This window comes from Ischnura elegans, chromosome 7 (genome assembly GCF_921293095.1).
Source record: "Ischnura elegans chromosome 7, ioIscEleg1.1, whole genome shotgun sequence".
NCBI lineage: Eukaryota > Metazoa > Arthropoda > Insecta > Odonata > Coenagrionidae > Ischnura > Ischnura elegans.
In genome coordinates, this window is record NC_060252.1 from 18629689 (window position 1) to 18638458 (window position 8770).

Here is an 8770-nt window from a genome sequence, read left to right on the forward strand (position 1 = left end):
AGAAGACGTCATCGCATTTCTTCATTAAAAAAGAATAATCAACTGTTCTTCTTAAATTCTCCATTCGACTGTCATTTCCAATTCAGCACTTCCCCTCCCCGCCTCCGCAACACACCCCCATTCCCGCACCAACCGTCCGTACCGCGAAATCGTATTTGTGCAAGTTTCAAACGTTACTCCGGACTGTTTCAGCCGTTTCTTCGTTCATTGAAGTCACCGTCTCATTCCTTGGGAAAGCGAAAAATACAATCTGTCAACGGAAACACGAAGAAAAGAAACAGCGGTATTGACAAAGGTAGGTGTGAACATCTAATTGACATTACTGAGTTATAAGGTGTAGAAGGTATTATTGTAATTTTGATCTGTTCAGGATAACCGAAATTCAAAAATATCCGTCACTAGCATGGCCTATTATGTGAAATTATTCCTTGTGATAGTGGATAGCGGAGATTGCGAATAGACATATAGCGGAATATTGGAATGATATGAAGATAATTAATCTCACTATGCAGTAAGTACAAAAACGTAAAGTATAATTGTGTTCTCATTCGTACATGAAAATGCTCTCTTATAGAGTACAATTAATTGCTATAACCATTCCTGTTCGTGTTGCCACCGATGTACTAAAGTCCCATTGAGTTTTATTTTAAAGGCCTTAAAATTGCAGGGAAGCAACTATTAGCGTAAACTAGTTACAATTCAATTCATTAACGCTGTATTAATATTCAAAATTATAACCGCCTACATGTGTCTGATTGGTTAGTCTAATAATGCCTCCCCTAAGTTCAATCGCAGATACAATTCCATATGACTCAAGTTAATTTTCTCTCATCTTATGAATAAGCATAGGCATAAACACCTCATTAGTGCCAATACAGATCTTTCAATTGCAGCAAATATCCTAATTCTACTATTCAGTGTGAATAATTATTCTATTAGTATTTCATGTGATCGTTGATTGAATGAATACCAATGGATGAAATGTCATAAAACTCCACTTTTATTCATTTTTTCTATTTATTCGCAGATTCGTTTACGACGTAGCATTCAAAAACGTAGGCCATTGCATAGTGAAGTAAGCTGACGCCACCACAGTAATACGAAATGGATTGCAAAGTGCTTTATTACGAGCAACAGTGAATCCTCTATTATTAACTCAAGGTATAATATTCCTGAGAAAAGGAATACTTCAAGAAAAATATAAGGAGCTTCTGATGGATAAGATTTCTCCCCGTGAAGCCAAAGTAGATGCTTTGTCGTCACCGTCGATTCGTTCTCGAGGTAAGTAACGTTATTTTATCATCTGGATTGGCCAGTTCTTCATGTCAAAAATTAATGGATTACATTAAGTTAGTTGACTTTCTTACTCATTATTCGTATTGATAATGGCCTAATTAATAAATTTAAACATATTTTGGTGCATGTAGTTACCAATTTTGGTTGCATTTCAACGAAAATATAGTCACTGTAAAAAGCAGTGGAAAAGCGCCATTTAAAGCTATGCCTATTGAAGTGTCTTAGTTACTGCATAGCTGTAAAATGTAGGGGAAACACTTAAGAATTCATTAACAAGATTCTTACATTCATGGATTTGAATAAACACCTTAATTTATGTGAGAATGTTGCTAAATTTTTCACTGGTAATATAAAAGCGTCTGGGCCTGCAAGGTTTGCTTATCAATATTGAGTATATCATCAACATCAGTCATCATAAAATTGAGTTGAAGATAATTCTTCGTAGGGACCTCTAAACCTTTGATCATGAGTCAAGCTGACGGAGAGATTTGTTTGGTCGAATACGTTCACGTAAATCGCGACGCATGGCAAGAATACACGGAGTGTTTAATCAAGTTTTCCTTCAGAGCCGAAACGTTTTCGAAATTTTAAATTTCTGTGTAGTGCCCCAAGAAGAAAAAAAGGAATGGATTTTATCTTTGGAAAACAATTCTAAGTAGTGAATATAATCTAGACCTTAGTTTAGCGTGCATAGCTTGTGTTCCTGGTAACTAAGATCAGCGCATAAAATATGTTTCCACGTTCATGTCTCATGAGAACAGTGGGAGGGGTGGGAAAGCTTAGAAGTTAGCGTGCGTCTACTTCCCCAAGTACAGACGTCGATCACGAAGCTTCTAGTGATGATTTAGTTTTTCTATTCTCTCTAAGCAATTTTTCACTCAACCCATGTCAACTCGCCATGCACATAATTCTTCAATGCACTCAATGCAATATGAATTTTTAACCATGAAGAATGTCGACACGTAAATGCTGAATATTTAGTGTGCAAAGAAATGAATTAAAGTTTGCGAAGAAAATTTCATATTCCATGGCATCATAATTCAACTCGGTGGAGTGTGGAACGATTCGTCAAAATGTCACATTGAATTATGGCAGATAAATATTTTATTCATACCAATTTCAGCTAATCTGACAATGGTACTTTTTCATTTCAGTCCCGCGATCTCACAAAATAGAACACTAAAACCAGGTTTAAGAGAAAATACACGTTTTCAAAGAGAGACTGCCAGGTGAAAAACATGGTGCTATATTTTTTAATTTAGGAGAGAGATTGGTAAGCCATCTGAAACCTTAAATCATTCAACTATCACCATTGACGGTGAGATCGAATAATGCCCTGGTCAAACAGGGGATTGACGACCGACATCACTGCATCCCATGGGTTGATAGCACGTCAACGATACAAGAGCGCAATTGAAAGAGGGGAGACACTTATCTACTTCCCCCAAATACATACGTTTCTCGCGTTAACCAACTTTTTCACGAGGAGATTCAGTTCTATTCTCTCTCATCCAACTTTCTTTCAACCCACGTCAACTCGGTGTGCACATAAATTGTTAGACTTTAAGAATTAACCTTTTTTAGTTTTCACTAACCGTTTAACCGTTAAAAATAACGCTTGACTGCTGAATCTTTAAGAGTGTAAAATATATGCTGTCAGAAAAAAATAAAACTTAGCTAATTCCACAATAATTCACTTACTTGCTACCAGTTTCCATAAAGTGTACCATCTTCTGGCTTGGATTCTCTCCTTTCTTATTTCGTTTCTAGTTTTATTTTTTCCTTGGGACCATAATGGAGTTCCATCAAGTAGCGACTCAAACCATTGCATTTCGTAAAATATATGTCTTCAGAGATTTCTAATGTTATTGCTTATACCATGACATCTTAATTCAACTGAGAAGAGCACGCAGTATTTCCTGTTTGTGTCACAAGTAAGTAAGAGGGGAAATATTGCATTTCATTCCTATTGAACTGATTTAAGAATTCTATTTTCTTTCAATTCTGTCCTACAATAGCACAAAATAAAACACTACAACTAGATATCACTACATGTTCATAAAGTTCGAAAGAATTTACACCGTTATCAGAAAAAGTGCGAGCAATATGTACATAGGTCATAAATAGTTGTCAGCCAAAATGTTTAAGATTCACATTGAAAAATTGCGAGAGGAGAATCCTGCCTACCTTTCATTTGAAGACATGTCCATCGGCGGCAGAGCTCAGATGTCCATCGGCGATTCCCCAAAATACACACATTCACCAACACTTCACATTCAACACACTAATGGCCATAAATATTTCCAGTAAAACTTAACACTTTTACTTCACTGTGCAACTGGGTGAGACTGATTCTCCTGCCATTGCGTAACACAGAAGTAAATTCACTTTGTTTCGTTGAGACACGCATTCTGATGATGTGGCCGACGCGACGGCTTGAAGGGATGCACTGGAAGCTTGATTTGCAACTTGCACTTTCATCCAATCGGTTGATAGATTTAATTTATCACAACACCTCTTGTAAAATCTAGACAACAAGAAATGGATATTGAGCTATAACACAAAAAATAAATTGCATTGATGACGCTGTACCTCCATTTTTATTAAAGAAATAATTGTGACAGTGGAAATTCATGTAATGCATGCAAATTAAAGACATCCTTCAAAACCGGTTTTTATAATAGATTAGTTTAACTTGTAGTAATTGTGGCACTATTTAAAGTGCATAAATATTTCTGAACAGTTTCAATGACAGGAAACCTGTGTGAAAATATGCCCCAATTTCGAACGGATTCAATATTCTGATCGTACATTCGTAAAAGATTTAAGTGGTAAATTTTCACGTTCATTTCCACGTTTTATTTCATAAATTTGTACATTTTAATGTATCGCGTAACCAGTTCTTGCTACAGTATTCAAAGTGTCAAACCCAAGAAATGTCTGTTGCAAAACTGCGTCAACTATGATTATATCTTATTTTCAAAGTCCATGTTGTAATTTTGTACCTAACGTGCAAAGCATAATGACATGAAATAACATGAAATAATAGATGAAAGACTTACCTCCAATCTTCAGCAACAGACCAGCCGTGTCTCACCACAAATAGAACAGCTGTGAGACTCGTACTTCACCGTGACAGAAAGCGGACTAAGGGGAAAAACCGAAATCGGTGTACTGATTCCTACTTACTGCTGTGAGAGTTATTGGAGGATGGGGAATTGCTTAGGAATGTAGGGGGTGTAGCCTGGCATGAATACCCCATGGAGGAGTCAAAACGTATTGAAATCATTTTGAGTGAGAGTGCATCACGAAGTCTGACGGCTGTGACTCGCGTCGTTGGAAGAGCGAGAGGTATTGGTGGCTAAGGGGATGCGGTGATAGAGCGTTGGCGAAGACGAGGGTAGAGTAAGTGACTCAGGGCGCCACCCTCTACACATACACGCCATTGATTCCGGAGTCAGATAGCACAGTTACATTGTGAATGGGCTGCTTTGTGTTCTCTTACATGCACTTCGGCTAATTTCAAATTTCCAAGCTAATTTTCGAAGCAGTACGTCAAGCCATATTTAAAATGACAACGAGAAATTGATTTCATGTCCCTCGTCTCACACCAAAATAAATTCAATTGTTTTTTTTCTTTGCACTATTAAGAAATCACGACAGTGTCAATCAGAGATGTTGAATTTCCCTAATTTTGCATGGGAGACCATTTTTTATAACACGGAAGTATCCTTTCGATTGCAAATAATTTATCAGGGAAGGGAAAGCAAACGTTCATTGTTAACCTTTAGCAAAATACAGCGTACATGCGTGAAACAGGGGTGGGGGCTATATTTGTATCACAGCATATTTAAAACAATTAGTTTTTGGCTTAAGGTATCTCACTATCCGAATATATACGTGTCGATCAGCTTAAAATTATGGTGTCCAACGAAGTGAAATATTTAGCGGTTAATAAAATAAATAAATTTAACCAAATTTTGATCTACATACACGATAAAAATATGGTGACTGCCAGTGGCATCGATTTCTATAGCTGCGTATATTTAAAATAATTGTTTTGGCGATGGCAATTTCTATATACAATTATGCCTAGCTAACTGAATTATATTATATAAATATTGCTAATTACTTGAGTTTTTCGGACTAAGTTGTAGTGAAAAGACTACTTATGATAATATAAAATATATTATAATCTCTATTACTTCCTATCTCTGATATTACAGCACCTCAGAACCACCATCATCCTAATGCCGGCTGCGACATCAATGAAAAGTATTCGGAGATAGCAACGAAAGACACCACGGCGGGCACTTCATTTCAGCTATTCATCGGAACTAATGATCACACGGTGGTTTACATGGTTTGCTGCCGGTTTCCCGGGAACTATAAGTAACACCGTAACGATGAAGTTCCAGATGATTTTGATTCTACTCGAAGAACCTTGAGCAAGATGATAATTCTGAAATTTATGTGTCTACTACATGCTTATAAACATTGGTGTATTGATAACTACTAATTGGCAAGCTGTGAAGAGGAATATTACCTTCAGCGAAGTCCTTGCTGCATGTATTAACATTTTTTTATTTACTCGAGGCTAAATTTTTGAGCTTGTCCTATACCTTTTAACATAAATGATATATTTTTAGCATTTCAAAATTATGTGGTTATATCATAATGTTTATAATGCCTTCATTAGTACCATAAGCATTTGAAAATCAGTCGTGAGGAGATACAACACGATTTTCTGGATTAAATGTATAATATCATTGCATAAATAAACATAAAACTTTGATGAGCATGAAGAGTTGAGAGGTAAGGGTGAAAATGCATTCTCACGATAGTATTCACTGTAGTGATATTGCTCATATCAATTGCAATCGTTCAATTTTGGAACTGGTGGAAAAATTTTGTTGCCTGGATATTGTTATTGATGATTATTTTTATTTTCTTAAAATATTGAAAGAAATAATAAAATGCATAAATTTTTTCGCATAAAATTTATTTTCTCAAAGATATTGAGCCTCCATTCATCAAGATTTTGATGCATAACGCAATGGTCAAAGTATTCTAAATTATTGAATGATAGTTAGGCTACTTATATTCAGATGAGGAATCAGGAGCTAGATTAGAGCACTGAAGATAAAGGCAACTGTTCTGCTATTGCTGATATGAAATTTTTGATTTACCTTGACCGGTAGTTTAAATGTAATAATTGTAGAAATGGAAATAATTGGATTGTGATGGTGAAAATAATTACAAAAATATTTAAACTTCCTTGTATAAACACATTGTGTATCGAAAAGAAATTCCGTTGCAATTAATATTACTGTATACGCGTTTACAGCAGCACATAGATATATAAATCCCTTTGAAAAAAATATATCAAAATGTAGGTACCAAATATGATACTGTAGCTAAGATGAATAGTATAGATGAATATATAGTATAGAATGAATACTATAGATGAATTTATGATCCTTGAGAGATGGAAAAAGTAAAAAAAAAATTATTTCGCGTATTATATATTGGATAAAATATATCCTATCAATTCCTACCACTTGTTTTATACTTTTTTTTGAGTTTTTCTTGTTTTTGTTCATCAGCAGATGAAAATATGTACAAATATACAACCTATTGATAATGCTCATTATTAGTAAATAAAACGGAATGTTAGATTAGTACTCAATTGACCGTTCCAACGGTACCCATGGATTCATAGCTGCTATTGTATTTAATGACCAGCCAACCAGACTTCTTTTGTTTTGATGCATAAATGTACTGAACGTCATCTCTTTTTATGCCCAAAAATTAGAAGATACATTCCTTCTACAAACACATAGTGCATATAAAAGAAATTCCACTGGGAAAAAAAACGAATTTTTATTCTCTCCACTGTAAAAATTTAATGCCAAACTTTATGAATCAATAGAGATTGCCATTGACATCTATTCATGTTATTCGTGGGAAGAGCTGAAGCGTTGCGTCCCTCGAGATGTCTGTGGCGATATTGATATTGCGGGGAGGGACTCGATGAGCCGTCTGGCGCCGCTGTCTACAGATAATATCACTTGAGATTTTATCGTGATTACTGAAGATAAGAATAGACCTGTCCCCCGCGGAAAAATCTAAGCGAAAGCATTGCTCAGGGAGGAAGGACTTATGGTTTTTCCGGTGAATAATGTTGATGAGGCTCTCTCGGGCTTCCAACCGGGTTAGATTGGGCACCCTGCTCACTCTGGTATGGTGGTGTGGTATTTGGAGGAGGCGACCGACGTCTGAGGTCATTTGCCCCATGAGGGCAGCGTATGGAAGGAAGGGTGGAGAGAAACCCGGCGTCGGCATTAGCATGCTCGTAACAAAAGTCATCAAATGGACCACTGCTTAACGTCCCATCCGACGGACGGAGTGTTACCCTTGAAATATTGTCTACACAAAATTCAAGCAAAGATCGGGCAGTCACTGAAAATTCTGTAACGTCACCAACATTTAAACCAGAGCCCACGTGATGGGAAGCCACCACACGAACACGATCCCCCTTTGCCGCAGTGATGTCTTATTGATAAAATATATTTCACTAAAAAGTATATTTCGGACACTAATTTTTGCTGTTGCTCTTAATCCCAAATGTGAGAAGACCGTTTGTCTGTTAGACCTTGGTGCCCACCAGGAAAAATCATGGATCACCTCTTGATGATGAATCTTAGCTTTAATTACATCAAAATAATGTCAGTTAAATAAAAAAATGAAATAACGATAAATATACAATCATGCGGTATATTCTAAGCTCTTTTCTTCGAGGACAACATAAATATTTATAAACAAACGAAATATATGCCACGCCTAACCAAGGACGATGACAGCAGTGAGGGAAGCTCAATTTCTCTGAGGAGCAGAAGCGGCGAAGAAGAATTTGTGAACAAAATTTTGGAAACCACTGTACATACTATCGTATTTATAATATGTAGACACATTAGTATCGCGTTTTACCATAGAGTAAGTATATATATACTTACTCTATGGTTTTACTGATGAGGCCAGGTTGACTGGAGAAGATTTGGAAGTTTAGTTCTTTATCACAGCCAAAAGCCTCCGAGGACGGACGGGGATTCAACCGAGCTAACGAATTGAATTCAAACGCGAGGGTAAAAATCCATAGTAGATAGAATGCACTGAAAAAACTCACGTCCACGCACACTAATTTTTGCTGTTGCTCTTAATCCCAAATGTGAGAAGACCGTTTGTCTGTTAGACCTTGGTGCCCACCAGGAAAAATCATGGATCACCTCTTGATGATGAATCTTAGCTTTAATTACATCAAAATAATGTCAGTTAAATAAAAAAATGAAATAACGATAAATAACACAACGATAATAATTGTGTAATAAATAATAATTGTGGTTGCCGGATTGTTTTCTTTCGGGCTATTTGTAGTATTTCCTCATTTAAAAGTCATATTTGGACTCATCCTTTG

General features: G+C 36.2%; 1 long non-coding RNA gene across 2 annotated transcripts; it reads left to right on the forward strand.

Annotated features, from left to right (window-relative positions):
• Positions 1–118: 118 nt before the first annotated feature.
• LOC124162153 lies at positions 119–6286 on the forward strand. Of its 2 annotated transcripts, XR_006865496.1 has the most exons (4): positions 119–295; positions 438–511; positions 1028–1281; positions 5523–6286. It is a non-coding gene; the product is annotated as an uncharacterized LOC124162153 (long non-coding RNA). The 2 variants fall into 2 exon arrangements; XR_006865495.1 differs by lacking the exon at positions 438–511 and having other exon boundaries at positions 124–295.
• The last annotated feature ends 2484 nt before the right edge of the window (positions 6287–8770 follow it).